This window comes from Hyposmocoma kahamanoa, unplaced genomic scaffold (genome assembly GCF_003589595.1).
Source record: "Hyposmocoma kahamanoa isolate Upper Pololo Valley unplaced genomic scaffold, ASM358959v1 211, whole genome shotgun sequence".
NCBI classification, from domain to species: Eukaryota; Metazoa; Arthropoda; class Insecta; order Lepidoptera; family Cosmopterigidae; genus Hyposmocoma; species Hyposmocoma kahamanoa.
The window spans coordinates 4,421,838-4,437,166 of record NW_020653732.1 but is presented as its reverse complement, the minus strand read 5'-3'; positions in this window follow the sequence as shown (position 1 = coordinate 4,437,166).

Below are 15,329 nucleotides of genomic sequence, written 5' to 3'. Positions count from 1 at the left end.
CTTCGACGTAATGTTGATCCCGAGGTGGCGCGCGCGGTGTGACTGAACGCTCTCTTAGCGATGATTGGGGTGGAGTTCCTCCAGCTCTACTCCAACGAGAAGAAGCCCTCGGCTGATGGCCAGTGCCGTTGGGACCGCGGAAGAGTGTAAAAAGAGTGTGACGGAACACCGTGGGGTTTTAGTCGGTAGAAGTCCGACATAATATGTTGCTGACCCCGCAACAAAGAGGTATCTATTGTTGGTTTGTAAGGTTATAATAGGTACTCTATTGTATATAGCGGTTTTCTTTTAAAATTTCTGGGTAAGTATGTTTTTTTCCATCGTGAAAATTTTTATGAATCGTGTTTTCACACCATATACTAATAACTTTTTCCAGAGTAATTGATTCAACAGTTTCACTAATATACGGAATTAAACAAACCCATTTGAGGTTGTACCATCGAGTATATCGATCGAAATGTCATTTAATTTGTTTGAAAACTATTCTGCCATATCATTACTGTGACAACAGCGCTCCGATTGGCTAGCCCGAGTTCGAAACAATTGACCGGTGTCGTCAATTGTTTCACTTCAAATCGACCAATTAACTTGAGCTCTGCTACAATGGACGACAATTGCAGCATTACATATTTAATTACCGATGAAATTTGATTCCGTTTGTTTTGTAATTAGATGATTGCTGTTTTTCCCCACACCACCGAATGGAACAGCAAGCTATTGTTAGAGATATTATCTTTATTACAATAAATACAGAATATTTTTGGAATATACGGAGACGTACACACAGGTCAGTTGTTGGTGCTGTCTTTAATTCAGTGCAAACGAGATTTGATATTTATAAGTCATGTATCACTGATGAGTTACCAGGATTGTATGGTCCTTATTTCATGTCTATTTCTGATTATATCGAGTAGATGGGTTGTATCGACTCGTAATGGTAAAAAATATTTACGACAAGGGTTTATATTTATCAATCCTCAGGAGATTAGACCGCCATAAAACATTTATAGCAAAAACTATAATAAGAAGAGAAAAATAAAACAACAAAGATGCTTTCCCGCTTCCTACACAAAAGAAACTTATCCGTTTTAAAGTGCTTTTTATTCTATTTTTCTAAACACGGCTACGACACTCGAGAATGCGTCGAGTCTCGCGAATTAAAAAGGTAAAAAATTAGGTTTTGTAAAAGATAAATTCATCTTTTAGTAGCATGAGGTTCCGTATTAACACTAAGTAAGCCAGGAGCGCTTTCTGCGTGTATTTCATACAATTATATTAAAATACACAGCATCCTGCAGTGTTTTTATAGCCCCGCAGGAAACCCTGTATAGCGGGTGCCATAGACACCAGTGGCGAGGCGTCCATATAACTCAATTTCCACCGGCTTGCCTAAAATTTTCCACGTATTAGCGAATACTCCTATTGTGCTCAATTTTAATTGAGAAGAATTTGTGTCTAAGTCTCTTTATTCATTTCGGATTTTTTTTAAAGTTACAGATATTGTGAAATTACTCCACTAGTTTGTTATAATCAAATTCTAGTGAATTCATCACCACGGCCATGAAAAATTGTCACTTATGTGCATATGTGGCCTTATTACATTTATCGTGCTTGTAATATATCACTGAAAAGTGCATCATAATGGGTTAGATTTTTTTAGCTCCTTGGTAAATAGTTCGTCCAGGGAAGTTCAACCGCCTTACCTATTTCTGCTGCCAAGCAGTAATATGACCATTACCGCATTCCGGTTTTGAAGGCACGTAGGACTTGTCAGCTTATGTCTCAGGGTGACGGGAGCGGTGGCAGTGCCCCTCAGATCTGTGCGATTTAAAGCTCTGAGTGGCACTGCAATTGCCATAGACGGGCGTGTTCCTTACCACTGGGTGCATAATTTGTTTGTCCCGGCATTTGGTGTCATTAAAAAAAGAGATCACGAAAATTTGGACCGCTCACGCGATACATGCAGCCGTAGACGCATACCACACCTAGAGGTGCCGGTGATGATTTTATACCGATTTATCGGATATCGAAGTTATAACAGGTAAAAGAACTAATATTAATTGCTGTTTCGGTAACTACTCTAGCAAACCATAAAGTTTTTAATGCCTGGATCTGTCATTTAAAAAAATAAACAACTTCAAAAATACGTCACGACAATCGTGTGTGTTATTGGTTGGGCTGGTGATTTCGGTTTTTATTTATTGAAAACATACCGTAAGTAGCGTTTTTTAAGTTTACCCTGAATATAAATGTTTACAAACTATACTTTAAGGAGTAATTTCATGGTCAACGTTAGAATCATTCAAACGGAGTATTATCATATTTATCCAAGTACACCAAAAATTTCATTAGTGCTTTTTAAGTGCAGGATTTGCGGTGTATTACTGCATTTTATTTGAGATGTTTTTGTTGGTAGTGTGGAGGGTATTTATTTAGCAATGCAGAATAATAATTTTTGTTTATAAAAACTTCTATTTAAACTGAATGCTTTTCTAATTTGTGAAACCACATAGCCGCCATTTTGCGGTAGGAGGAGCGCATCGCGTGAGCGGATATACTGTTTACATTCTTATCCTCAAATATATTTTTTTAATGCTAAGTGAAGTTACGAGTGAGTGAAGTTATACAACGAAAATGTATATCAGAAATAGTCTACACAGCAATCCACCTATCACAATGGCAGACAAGCGTGATGTTACGTATGTAACTCTAACATCTGTTGCCACAAGGGAACTTAAAGAACCCTAAAAAATAAAAAGACATAAAAAACGCTCTCGGGTTTTGACATTGGACTCCTATAACAAGTTCCCGTGTCGGAGTTAGCGCTTTATTTTTATAAAGCTGCGTTATTTTAGCTCTGACAGCGTTTTCTGGAATTCATATTAGTTAGGAACCGTGACTATGAGACGTGCAAAAAGTTCGAAATGTTGGTGTCGAGCTCTTAGGTTTTCGCGATTGTTACACATAGGAAATGAAACTATGTTTCCGGATTTAAATCGTGTATGTTTGTTTTTTCAATACAACACGATATTTTCTTTCACAGAAAAGCTCATGGTAAATTTTAAATTAAATTACTCACATAATTTCCAAAAAAATCGTAGGTGCGAATCCGGATTCCACGGCCTATGCTCGAGAGGCGGTAGGTCAAACTATTATGCTACCACGGCTTGATTTTATTCCGTTCATGTTACTTTGTCTTTATTTTAAAAAAGATCTTCAATTAAGACAAATCAGTGACCATTGACTTATATTTTGCAAAATTTCACGCTACATAGTAAACTTCATGAAGGGATAATTCATGACAAAAGAATTGTGATTGAATATTGTACCCTAAACATATCTGCCGTCCACAACTAAAACGTTAAATAACCGTTTTAAATAGCAAAAAATAGAGCACAAAACTCTCTTTTAAAAAGAGTCAAAATTAACGTGTTTGACTTATCGGAACGTACCCTAACGATGCATGGCTGAAATATCACAAAACAATTTCAATATTTTAGATCTGGGTTATGGTTTTTTATGATATCTGAAAAAAATATTTTTTCAGTCGCGTTTTAGTTAACAGACGGCAGATATAAAGTCTATGCTTTTCCAAATTTTCAAATTTTCTAATTTTCAAATTTAATAATAATTATTTCTTCCTGTTTCCACGACTCCAGTTGTGGCCTACTGTGGCGAATATTCGAAATCTCATGTAGAATAGAAATAGCTTTGAAATCTAATTAAAACAAGTATACATCGCCTTTCAATCTGTCTCAAGCGCATCTGTTTAAAGTTCAAGAAAGGAGGTTACATTTAAAACATTCCCTTAAAATGTTATCTAAACAGAAATTTTATTGCAGTTCTGCCACACACTTTTTTTACCATCCTTCATGGATGTAAGCGTGTGTGCTTTTAACAACATTTTATTACGAGTTGTATTATCTATGGAAGAACTAAAAAAAACTCAAAACTCACCATTTGCCAAATCCATAATTCTAATGTTATGAATCATATCTGAATTGTATTTATTACCTAGCAAATGTGATAAAAAACACAAATTGAAAATACACTCTATAGCCAGGCCTGGTAGCAGTAAAATTACCTAACCGGGTGACGAAATATTTTCATAGATTTCTCATAGATGGCGCTACGGCTAAAAAGTCGTTGAAAACCAAATACAAAGAACCGACAACAAGCACATAGAAAAATTAGTGAGGTTCGCTAGTTTGTTCCGTGACTTAGTTGGCATAGCATTTGGCACGTTTTGCTAGAAGACGTCGGTCCGAATCCGGCCGAATCGAATGAAATTTCGGGTTGGGGACTTCATTGTGAACCTTCTTCCACATGCAGGTTTCAATTACGAAGTTTTTCATCAGCGTATCTGTACCATGTAACGAGTTGAATCCTAGCGCCCTTAAACATCGTGGCGAATACAGTTTACTTTTATGTTTATCTAATGCACCCAGGTACAGGTAAAAGTACACTTAATGCACCTAGGTGAATTAATTCAGGTGAATTAAGTTAACGCATCCAAAAAAATATAAAACTCGAGTACTGAAGCCAAAGCCTGAGGGCTTCTAATAGTCTCTCGTTAGTAAATTCTTATTTACCGTCATACACATTAAAATTATATTTATTTGCTTCGCCACAAGCGGTTGAAATCTTTATTCACGTCTCACCAAATCATTCCATTTCCAAGTACAGTGTTAAATCCGTGCGGCATATGCCGCGCTGTCTGCCTTGACTTCCGGTTATGATATTTATAACATAACTGTCTGTTTAACTTTATTATCCTAAACTCATGAGTAACCAAATCAGGTACATAAATTGGGTTGAATGCAGAGTAGAAAATTATTTTAGTATTATATATTTATGTTATATGCTTTATATTTAGTATTTAGCTTAGTTGGCATAGCGTCTGGTATGGTTTGCAAGGAGACGTTGGTTCGAATTTGGCCGGATCGAAGGAATTTTTTCTAAGGGCGCGTTCCCACTATGTCGTGCAGTTTACAGTATCGTGGCTTGTATATTTAAATGAAGTTGTTCACATATAGCACGACACGATTCATTGTCGTTCACGATTTTTTATCGTCACAGTGGGAACAGGCTAGACACGACAGTCGTCCAACGGTAATAAAACGTGACGACATAGTGGGAACGCGCCCTTAGTGTTCGATCTTAGTATTTATGTATTTATTTATCATATGGACAACAAAACAGATAACAATCAAATTACATTGATAAAAATTAAATATGATATAACAAAGTTCTATACTAGATTGTAGCCCTACTTATGTTGACACATCAATGTATAGTAACAAGAAAGAATTACTGTTAAATTTGCTGATAAATTACTTATTTACTTAGTACTAAAGCGTCAAGAGAATGGGTGAAAATCTATACAAGTGCAAGTTGCTTTACTACTCGTTTAAATACTCTGGATCTTGGATCAAAAATGTCCAAATCGATGTTTTTCATAGATATCTCGTAAATCCACATTCTTACAAGGGGGTCGTAAAAGGAAGTATGTCGGCAAGTAAAACGTCTTGTTGGGTATTCGGGGGTTCCGCCTTATAAAGAGAGCTATTTTATTTAATAGGTAAGGAGAATCAATCTCACCACGAAGAACCTTGTGCAAGTATATGAGGTCCTGTTTCTTACAGTGAACACGTAAGGAGGTCACTTTAAATTCGTCAAGTCTCTCACTATAGCCAACGAGTCTGCGACCACAACCACATTTGTAACTAAGTATAGTAGGTGCTTTTCTCTGAACGCTTTCTACACTATCCGAGTGGACTGAGTAGCAGGGAGATGACACAAGCATACTCTAAAATACTACGGACAAGGCTGTAATAGACGGTCAGAAAACTTTGAGGCGGTTTGAAACCTTGGTGCATCTTGTTATGAAGCCTAGCAATTGAAGTGCTTTGTTCTTATTTTTTATGTTTGCAACAATATCTCTACCGAGTACTAAAAAACCGACCTCAAAAATTCGCGCAATTACATCTATATAAGTTTTAACGAAATCGGTTACCGGAAAATGCGCGAAACCGGATTCATCCTCTAGTTTGCCACCCTTGGAATATTTTCTTCAAATATGTTAATGAGACTACTACTGAGGCACCCTATTTTTAATAAAAAAAAAAATCGTCAAAATCGGTCTACAAAGGATGATGGTTTTTAATAGTATTATATTCAAATAGATGGTGGTGGTGTTTTTCATTCCTTTGTCGTATACATTAGAAAGGAGAAAGCATTAGCATTAGAGCTCCTTGTGAAAGAGTCTATCCAGTGTGGTACTAATAATAATTCCTTGTTTCGGACCATAAAATATCCATAATATGTTGGTAAAAGAACTTACATCAAGGTTAGTAATAACCAATTCAACTTAATTATATTTCAAACTGGGCTACGACCTTAACTTACACTATCCAATATTTCAAGATAGGACAATCACACCTTCCCGCTATAGCATTTAGAATGCTGTTAGTAGTTAGAGCCTCACGCGACTCATCAGCGAGATAATCTTTTTGCGCATGATGGCCTGGAAGCTGTCCGTGTGAGCTACCGCAAACATATCCGCACTACACCAGCTTGGCAGTTCCATCAGCATTCTAAATGCATTATTATATTGCACGCGCAGAGCGTTAAAGGCTCGCTTCGCACTGTAAGCTTTAAAAAGCGTTATTGTAACTTCGTAGGAGCAGCGAGCAAATCTGCGTGCAAGCATATTACTCCGAACCGCCAACGCCCTGCGCTTTCAACATCCAGATCATCGTTGACTTAGGTCCGTAAATGTGGTTGAAACCAGCTAACAAGCTGAGACTAAAGTAAATAATAATAATAATAGCCCTGGCCGACTGTGCCATTGCCGAGAAATATCGCCTCTCTCATTTAAAAATTCAAAATTAATCTTTTAGGCCTTAGGAGAGGCGAGAGTTTAAAATAGATACTACTAATAACTAAGAAACCATTAAGATAGTCGCCATTATAATTTCGTCAACTGGTATCATACCGAAAACCCTTCATACAGTCTTAAAATCTATCATTTTAATATGAAGCGGTAAGGCGGTATCTGCACCCTAAAACCCGTATACCTCTACAAAAGTCAATTGTACCAGACACATGCTCGATAGTACGCCGTTTGTTTAATACACCTGATTCAACCAACTCCACAAAAAATCACCACTCACTCACATCCCCCCACAATACCACAACCGAACCAGAATACTTGGCTTAAGCCCGTACCTGGTTCCAAACATCCGACCTTCAGCCGAGTGCAAGAAACAAATCTTAAAATAATTATAATAACGCACACATTCAACATGGCCCCGCACTAGGGAGATCCTGTGTCGCGGGTGCCATGGACACACACATAGACAACCACAAATTACACCCAAACTCACGAGAGAAATAAATGTAGGCTATACAAATTCCTCCCAACCCGGGAATCGAACCTGGGACCTCTGCGTGCCAGTCGTTGCAGGCATGGTAACCGTTCGGCCACGGTGGCAGTTATAAGTAATAATGTGAGCATTACTGTGCTTCGGTTTGGAATGGTAAGGGTGCTGGTGAAATTACAGGCACATGGGACTTGTCATCTTATGTCTGAGGGTGACAAGCGTAGTGGCAGTGTCGTTCTGATTTTTGGGTTCTCTGAGTGGCACTGCCACTGCTATGGACATGCATGTCGCTTAACTCTAGTCGTACGACTTGTTCGTCCCGTCACTTAATATTATAAAAAAAAGTAATCTGAAAATTGTGAACTTCGACAAATACACTGAATCCATGGCCAAAAATGCTTGAAAAATGCAAAAAGGAAGATTGGCATCCTTTCCAAGGTGAGCTGTTACTCCACACCGGAACAGTTGCTTCAGCTGTACCAAGTACAAGAGCGGTCGTGTATGTAGTACTGCTGCCACCTTTGGGATAGCTCTGCTACATATCAACTGGCCACTTTGGATTCTTTGACAATCGTGCCAAGAGTGATGTGATGTGCCATAGGTGACTCGGAATTGGAATTAGATTAGAATTATTATTATTCGGCTATGGAGTGGAATTCCCTGCCTGTAGACTTGTTCCCTGAACGTTATAACTTGGACCTATTTAAAGAGAGAGTGAATAGGCATTATTTAGGTGTGCATGCTCCATCGTCGACCTCAACGTCACTTTCCATCAGGTGAGATGGAGGTCAAATGTGCACTTATATTTCGTAAAAACAAAATTGTAATATTTTTAATCTGCAAACATCGAACACACTACGTGATGTCATACGTAATCACTGTATTCACCGTTCGCGTAGTACCTTGTATTTTTCTCCGTTGAAACATGTTTTAACTAAAAACTGCAAACATTTTGGAACTTAAGCTACTTAAGTTAAGTTCAGTAAATTTAAGTGTCCGCTTTTTTGACATATTAAAAGCTAAAGTAAGACATTGAAACTAAGTACTTTCGTTTTAGCATAAATACAAATATATCCCCCGCATTTAGTTATTAATATTGGCTATGGCAATGAGGTCATCTTTACATGTATAAAAAGCGGGTTAAGAAACAAATGAAAAGAACCGCTATCTATTATTAAACCATTGAACGCGAGTTAATGAAAGCTCTAACAAAGGGTTAACAGTTAGAGTTTAACTGAGGATTATTTCGGTTAATTCTAACGGAGATAATATCGAGTATAAGATCATGTTGCATGACTGGGCTGGATTTTTAGGGTTCGTTAAAAAGTTTATAATAGTAATTAAGTTTTATTAAATGTCACGATATTTCAACCACAACTTTATTAAATTATTTTTTTGTGAAATTTCTCCACTAGTTTGTTATAATTATTAAATAAACATGGAACACTTAAAAAAACCACTTCGATCCGGTTGGTTTCGAACCAACGTCTCCTAGCAAACCGTAGCGCCATTTGTGAGAAATCTATGAAATTTGTAGTAAAGTCTGTTCCAATTCATTTTAAACAACCAAGTAAACAAATCTGTTTGGTTAAAATTTTAAAGCAATCCTTTAGAATTTGAACCAAACAGTTTTGTCTCAATAAACTCAATAAATCGAATACGTAACACTTTCACGTATATTTCGAAGATTTCGACTTAATATCTCATCTAATTTTCTAACAATATTCATTTGAATGCATCGTAAAATCGTAATTGAAAAATGGTAGCCCGAAAGTAAGGTTATATTTCATCTATACATCTATGACATGTCTATGGTTGCATAGTGCTATACGAAAAAAGCATTCGGTTCATTCAATTAAAGTTTTTGTAATAGTTTAGTAAATCGAAAATTGAATTCGATTTGAAGGAGGATTTTAAATTAATTTGTGGAAATTTTAAATATGCTTTTATAGTTTATGTAAGGAAAATCAACTCTCAATTAAACAAATCCATATATTCAATTAATTAATCGATTTGTAGTTATCATTACAATTGGCCAACACTAAACCGTTTATGGTCGAGTTAGCGACTTGTTTGTTTACTTTTTATTTCAAATGGATTGGAACGAAGTATAGTTTATAATTTTTAACACGATAAAGTCCAATGACGAATATTGAAGTTAATTCAAGCAATTGTTTAAAATGGTTCTGATTAGAGTGTTGAACGCATTGCTCCTAAAGTTTTGTTAATCTAGTACCATCGAGTATATAACCAGAAATAGAGACGAAATGTTATTTAATTTGTTTGATAACTATTCTGCCATACCATTATGGTGACAACTGCACTCCGCTTGGCCAGCCCGAATTCGAAACAGTTGGCGGGTGTCGTCAATTGTTTTACTTCAGATCGACTAGTTTAACTTGAGTCTTTACTATAGTGCAAAAATAGCAAAATTACATATTTGATATTTAATTACCGATCGAATTTGTTTCCGTTTGTTTTGTAATTTTTCCCCACATCACCAAATGGAACAGCACGCCATTGTTAGAGATATTATCTTTATTACAATAAATACAGAATATTTTTGGAATATACTGAGACGTACACACAGGTCAGTTGTTAGCGCTATCTATATTTCAGTGCAAACGAGAGTTGATATTTATAAGTGATGTATCACTGACGAGTTACCAGTAATGTATGGCCCTTATTTCGTCTCTATTTCTTGTTATATATTCGATATTTAATACTGATAGTACAGAGAATTCCATATGTTAAGACCAGGGTCCCAAGTCTGCTAATTTTAAATCATCTCAGTTGTGTGTCGCTACGGTGTTAATGGCGGGATTTTGGTACGTTTGATATTCGGCTAAAAGTTATGAGTACTTGGTACATTTAGTAAGCCAACATCAGCCGTTAGTAGTTATCCGCTGACGTTCCATTCGGACTCAACTGCCGTTGCAAACTAGAGTATAGCAGAATAATAAATATTATAATTTAGTTTATTAAATGTCAAAATGTTTCACCGTTTTTTATAATTATTAATACAAAAATCGTGCGGAGAAATAAATTTCCCACAGATGGTGATATTGCAAAAAAGTTGTTAAAAAATCAAAATAAAGATTTGCAACAAACACGAAGAAAATTCGTAAATTCAGCTGGTTCGTTACGTGGCTTACTTGGCATAGCGTCTGTCACGGTTTGTCTATTCGGATTCAACTGACATTGCAACTAGAATTTAGCATAACAAAGTTAATTGTCATAAATGTAATATAATTTCTCAATCGAATTACAATGACCAACGGTTTCAAGAAAGTTGGCGAAATTGGAGCCCAGAATTTCTCTATGTGTTTGTTACAGATCTTTGCTTTTTCACGGCTTCTTTGCCGTAGCCACCTGTGAGAAATCTATGAAAGTTTTTCTTCACTCAACCAAGTATCTACGTGTTGTGTAGTGGAGGACTAAGAGATTCCGTATTATGTCGGAGACTTTTCGCCTTTATTAATAACACCATCCATTAAAAACAACAAAAATATTATAGCCATCGAAGTCTGTGTCGGCATTATTGCTATAATTCTGTTATTTGTTACATGCGACAAGGCCACAAAAACAAAAAATTGCAGATTAGTTTTTATACAACACTGCAACATCTACATCAATTTATCATGCAAAACAGACACAACCCAAGGACAACATTATAGTATACAAAAATACAAGCATGTTAGGAGCATTTTTTTATTCAAAACAGACGTATAGCAAAATATAACACCTTAGCTGAAGTTTTGGATCGAAACAGAGACCATAAAAGTTTCTTTTTTGCGATATGGCCCTTTTGCCTAATAGCGACGTGCAATTGCGACGATTTCCGGGACACAACTCACAAGAGGGCTGTTTAGCTCTAAAGTTAACCACGAAAGTGAAGAATGAAAAACAGGCATTTGCGTAACTCCGTTGCTTGTAATACCAAATCGCTAAGGTCTGCGTGTAGTATTAAGTTTGACCGTTTTTAAACACATTTTTGCAATAAAAACATTTTTGATTTTACTTGTGATGCGGCGGTTTAGCATTTAAGCGACGATCTGTCAACGACACTAAAATAATTAATTATCGCCATGAACTACAGAAGAGGCCAAGAACCAATTAACTTTCAAAAAAATAACAAAAGACAATATTCACAAAGTATATCGTATACCTAAAAGAGAAATTATGCAAGTGACTTTGAGAATAAAAATGTTTTTTGAAGTGCACGACGTAAGTTTGTCAATCTGTATCTCAAAACACGCATGCAACAATTCCGTGCAATTAAACAGAGTACAAAAACTGGCAAAATTATTTGCAGTTGAAAAACTCGAAGTTACGAACAATAAGTACGGAAATATATGTTTGGTGAGTGTTAATTAAAATTGTAAAGTTTGAAATCATTCTTTTTTTACAAGAAAACGCAAAGAGTAAGTGCACATTGCAGTGCAGCAAAAGAAATTTGTCTCCACAGAGTTTTTGCTGATTATCTCTTTTTTTTTCACAAAATGTTTTAAGCGCAAAAAGTTTTGACATTGTTTCGAGATCGTGCGAATTTGGCGCCAATTAATTTTGAAGGAAACACAGAGCAGCTTACGAGCGTAGAGATTATCATTTATTTATTATTCTAAATTGTTTATATAGTAACTTAGAGCAGTTAGCTCTAAGTATAGTAATAAGAAATATACCAGATTACCATACAATTTATTCTTACAAGTACTTTTTATAATTACTTCAATAATTCATAGTGAATGGTCATTACCCCATTCATCATTATCATAATTTCAGTCGGAAGACATTCACTGCTAGACATAGGCCTCTCCACAGATCGCCACCGCTGGTCGTTGATTCTCCCAATACTGAGAGTTGAAAAAAAATCTTGACTATAATGAGGACCCCAGTTCGATTTCCAGTTTAAGTTAAGAACGGTTCGTTCAGATTTGAGTCTAGTCTACCTGTATTTTGCAAGTTAATTTCGTTAGTCTTGTACAATAGGGAATTTTACAGTTTCAGACTAGGAAATTATTATTATTAAAACAATGAGGTAAGCTTTTAATCTAACTAGTAGCACTTGTATCTTATTGTTCTTTATAATTGAAGCGCTTTATATAGAAAACTGACACAGTGAAAATTATAACCAGTGTTCTAATGGTGGTGGCGTTGCTTCAGCACAACGACGTCTAATTAAAGTTTTTATTTTTAGTTTAAATAATTTATCATCATTATCAACTCCTTATATGTATGTTCCACAGTTGGACACGGGTCTCCATCTAGGGTTTTGGCCATAGTTCTCTATGGTAGCTCAATGCGGGTTGGTGACTTCACACGTTGAGAACGTTCTTCTATTTACTTCTCCATTAGCGAAAGGTATTTGACTATATTCAGAAATTTAAGTTATAGGTGTTGATTGTAATCCGTTTTTTTACATTATTTCTATTTTCTTTTTAAACGACTTCTAAGAGGAGGTTCTCATTTCTTTCATAATTTTTTATTGGTTTGTCCGTTACGCGATTACTTCGGCATTTGTGAACCGATTTTGATGATTCTTTTTCTGTTGGAAAGAGGCTACCTCAGTATTGATCTCATTTAAATTTGAAGAAAATATTCTACCGCTAAAAAACTTGCAAACTAGGGGAAGAATCCTTTTGGGGTCGGTTTTTTTTAATAAAAAAGTTATAATTATTGAAGTTTTTGATGTGAGCTTGTAATGGTACTGTAATAACTTTTTTAGTAGGTCACTGGAATGCGTATTAGAGAAAACCACGAGTAGACATAACATTCTTGATATGGTAATTTAATTATTATTTCACTTCTATTTGTACCATGAACGACTAAACACACTATCTAAAATTGTACCTGTTTCACTATACGTCGCTAACCAGATGACATCCCAACAACTTCGCTGCACCACCAACTTAATAGGAGCATCTACTAAAGAAGTCACATTGCTTTGACACATTACAACTCCCCTGAAAAAGACCATAGTCCAGTACAACTTACTGTATAATAAAATTATACGACAAAATAGTGTAAGACTCTGTAATGCATAAAGAATATTACACTATTTTGTCGTATAAAATAGTGTAAGATAAAATAATGCCGATGGTGTATTTAAAATAAATAAATAACAGCATATTTACATATTTTCTCGAATATGACTTCCAGTGCAAACGGAACAACAACAGTCAATGTTCATATTTGAAAATTAACCTATTTTATTTCGTACAAATAAAAAAATAATCTCTCCTGACTCTGGGACCTGTTAAAGAGCCCAAAACGGTTTATTTGAAAACACAAATATCTAAACGCAATTTAGATCCATAAAAAAAAAAAGTTTAATTTCGTACAATGAATGTTCTTAATTACTCTGTACGAAATACCTGTGCGGCCATTTTATAAATGCGCCGCCATCTTGCCATGTGTTCCGTTTAGCGACTTTAGACTGATCGTAATCTAGAGCTTGATAAATCGATCAAAAATCAAAATTTATTATTATCATCACTTGATTACAATCATGCATATGTTTAATTGCCTTATTACCTTCTAAATACGTAAGGTTAGAACCAGTAAACTGTCTTTGTAAAAACAGTCACATAGACGTAAGAGAGTTATATATTGCAATACAGGACAGCGTTTCCGGAAATGATATTTGATTTGCTACTAATAATGATATCTTAAGTTAAAAATATATGTTAATTCATTAGGTTAGCAAATTACAATTGCAACCGTCACATTGAATAAACTCCACTACTCATTCGTAGACCGATTCCCCTGAGAATAATAAATATGAGTTGTAAATACATTTTGTATACATTAATTATTTACAATATTTCCGAGTACTTAGATTTTCGCGATAGTTACGCATAGAAAATGACATTTTTTGTCCGCTCTAAATCACGTATATTTGTTTTTTCCAACAAACTGAAGTTTCGGGCCCTTTACAGGTCCCATGGTCACGGCTGACAGAGATGGTAAAGTTATCAAACAGTTATGTGTTAACATTAATGTAAACCATTCCATATAATATGACGGCCTCAGTGGTCGAGCGGCTTGCACACCGGTTTTCATGGTGTCGCCATCTCTGAGGTCCCGGGTTCGATCCCCGGCCGGGTCAGTGTAGAAAGTAACTTTTCTGTATTGTCTCGGGTCTGGGTGCTCCGGTGGTACCGTCGTTGTTTCCGATTTCCATAAGTGCTTTAGCTATTTACTTCGGGATCTAATCTATATTTATGATATAATGAAAAATATTGCAATAATATTTTGGTGATAATATACCAAGTCTTCCACCTGGTGGTAAGCGACACGCCTCTCCATATCAGTTGCAGTGGCACTCTGAGCTTTAAATCGCAAAGACCTGATAGGCATTGCCATTGTGCCCGTCACCCTGAGTCATAAGTTAACAAGCCTCAAGTGTCTGTAATTTCACCAGCACCCTTCAAAACCGCAACGCGATAATGGTCACATTGCTGCTTGGTGGCAGAAATAGGTAATGTGGCAGTACGTCACTGGACGATCTTTCACAAGGTGTTACGGACGGCCGTACGCGCCTGGCCGGTCAGGGCTAGAGTTCAGACGAGAATGATTAATTCAAGAGCTCTGATTGGCCGAGCGGCGTAGCGACCCATTGATAGGACCGGTACGATGTGGGAGACATCGTGCCGGTATAAATATAAGCAAATTTTGGTTTGTTAATCAATCACTTTTTGAATCTCTTTGTAATCACAATTCAGAACTCTGTAAGTCAGATCGACATTTTGAATAAACATACAGTCCACTTCAGATTAAGTAAGTTTCATTTAAAGATATCGAAGGAAGAATAAAGCAGAGGATCGAAGAGCGTTGGTCCTGTACACAAGGAGCTTTAATATAAAAGTGACATTGGGACCTCTAAGAGGCCTTAAACGGTGTTTTGTTTGAAGAATCAAATATAGTCGATTCAGATCCAAAAAC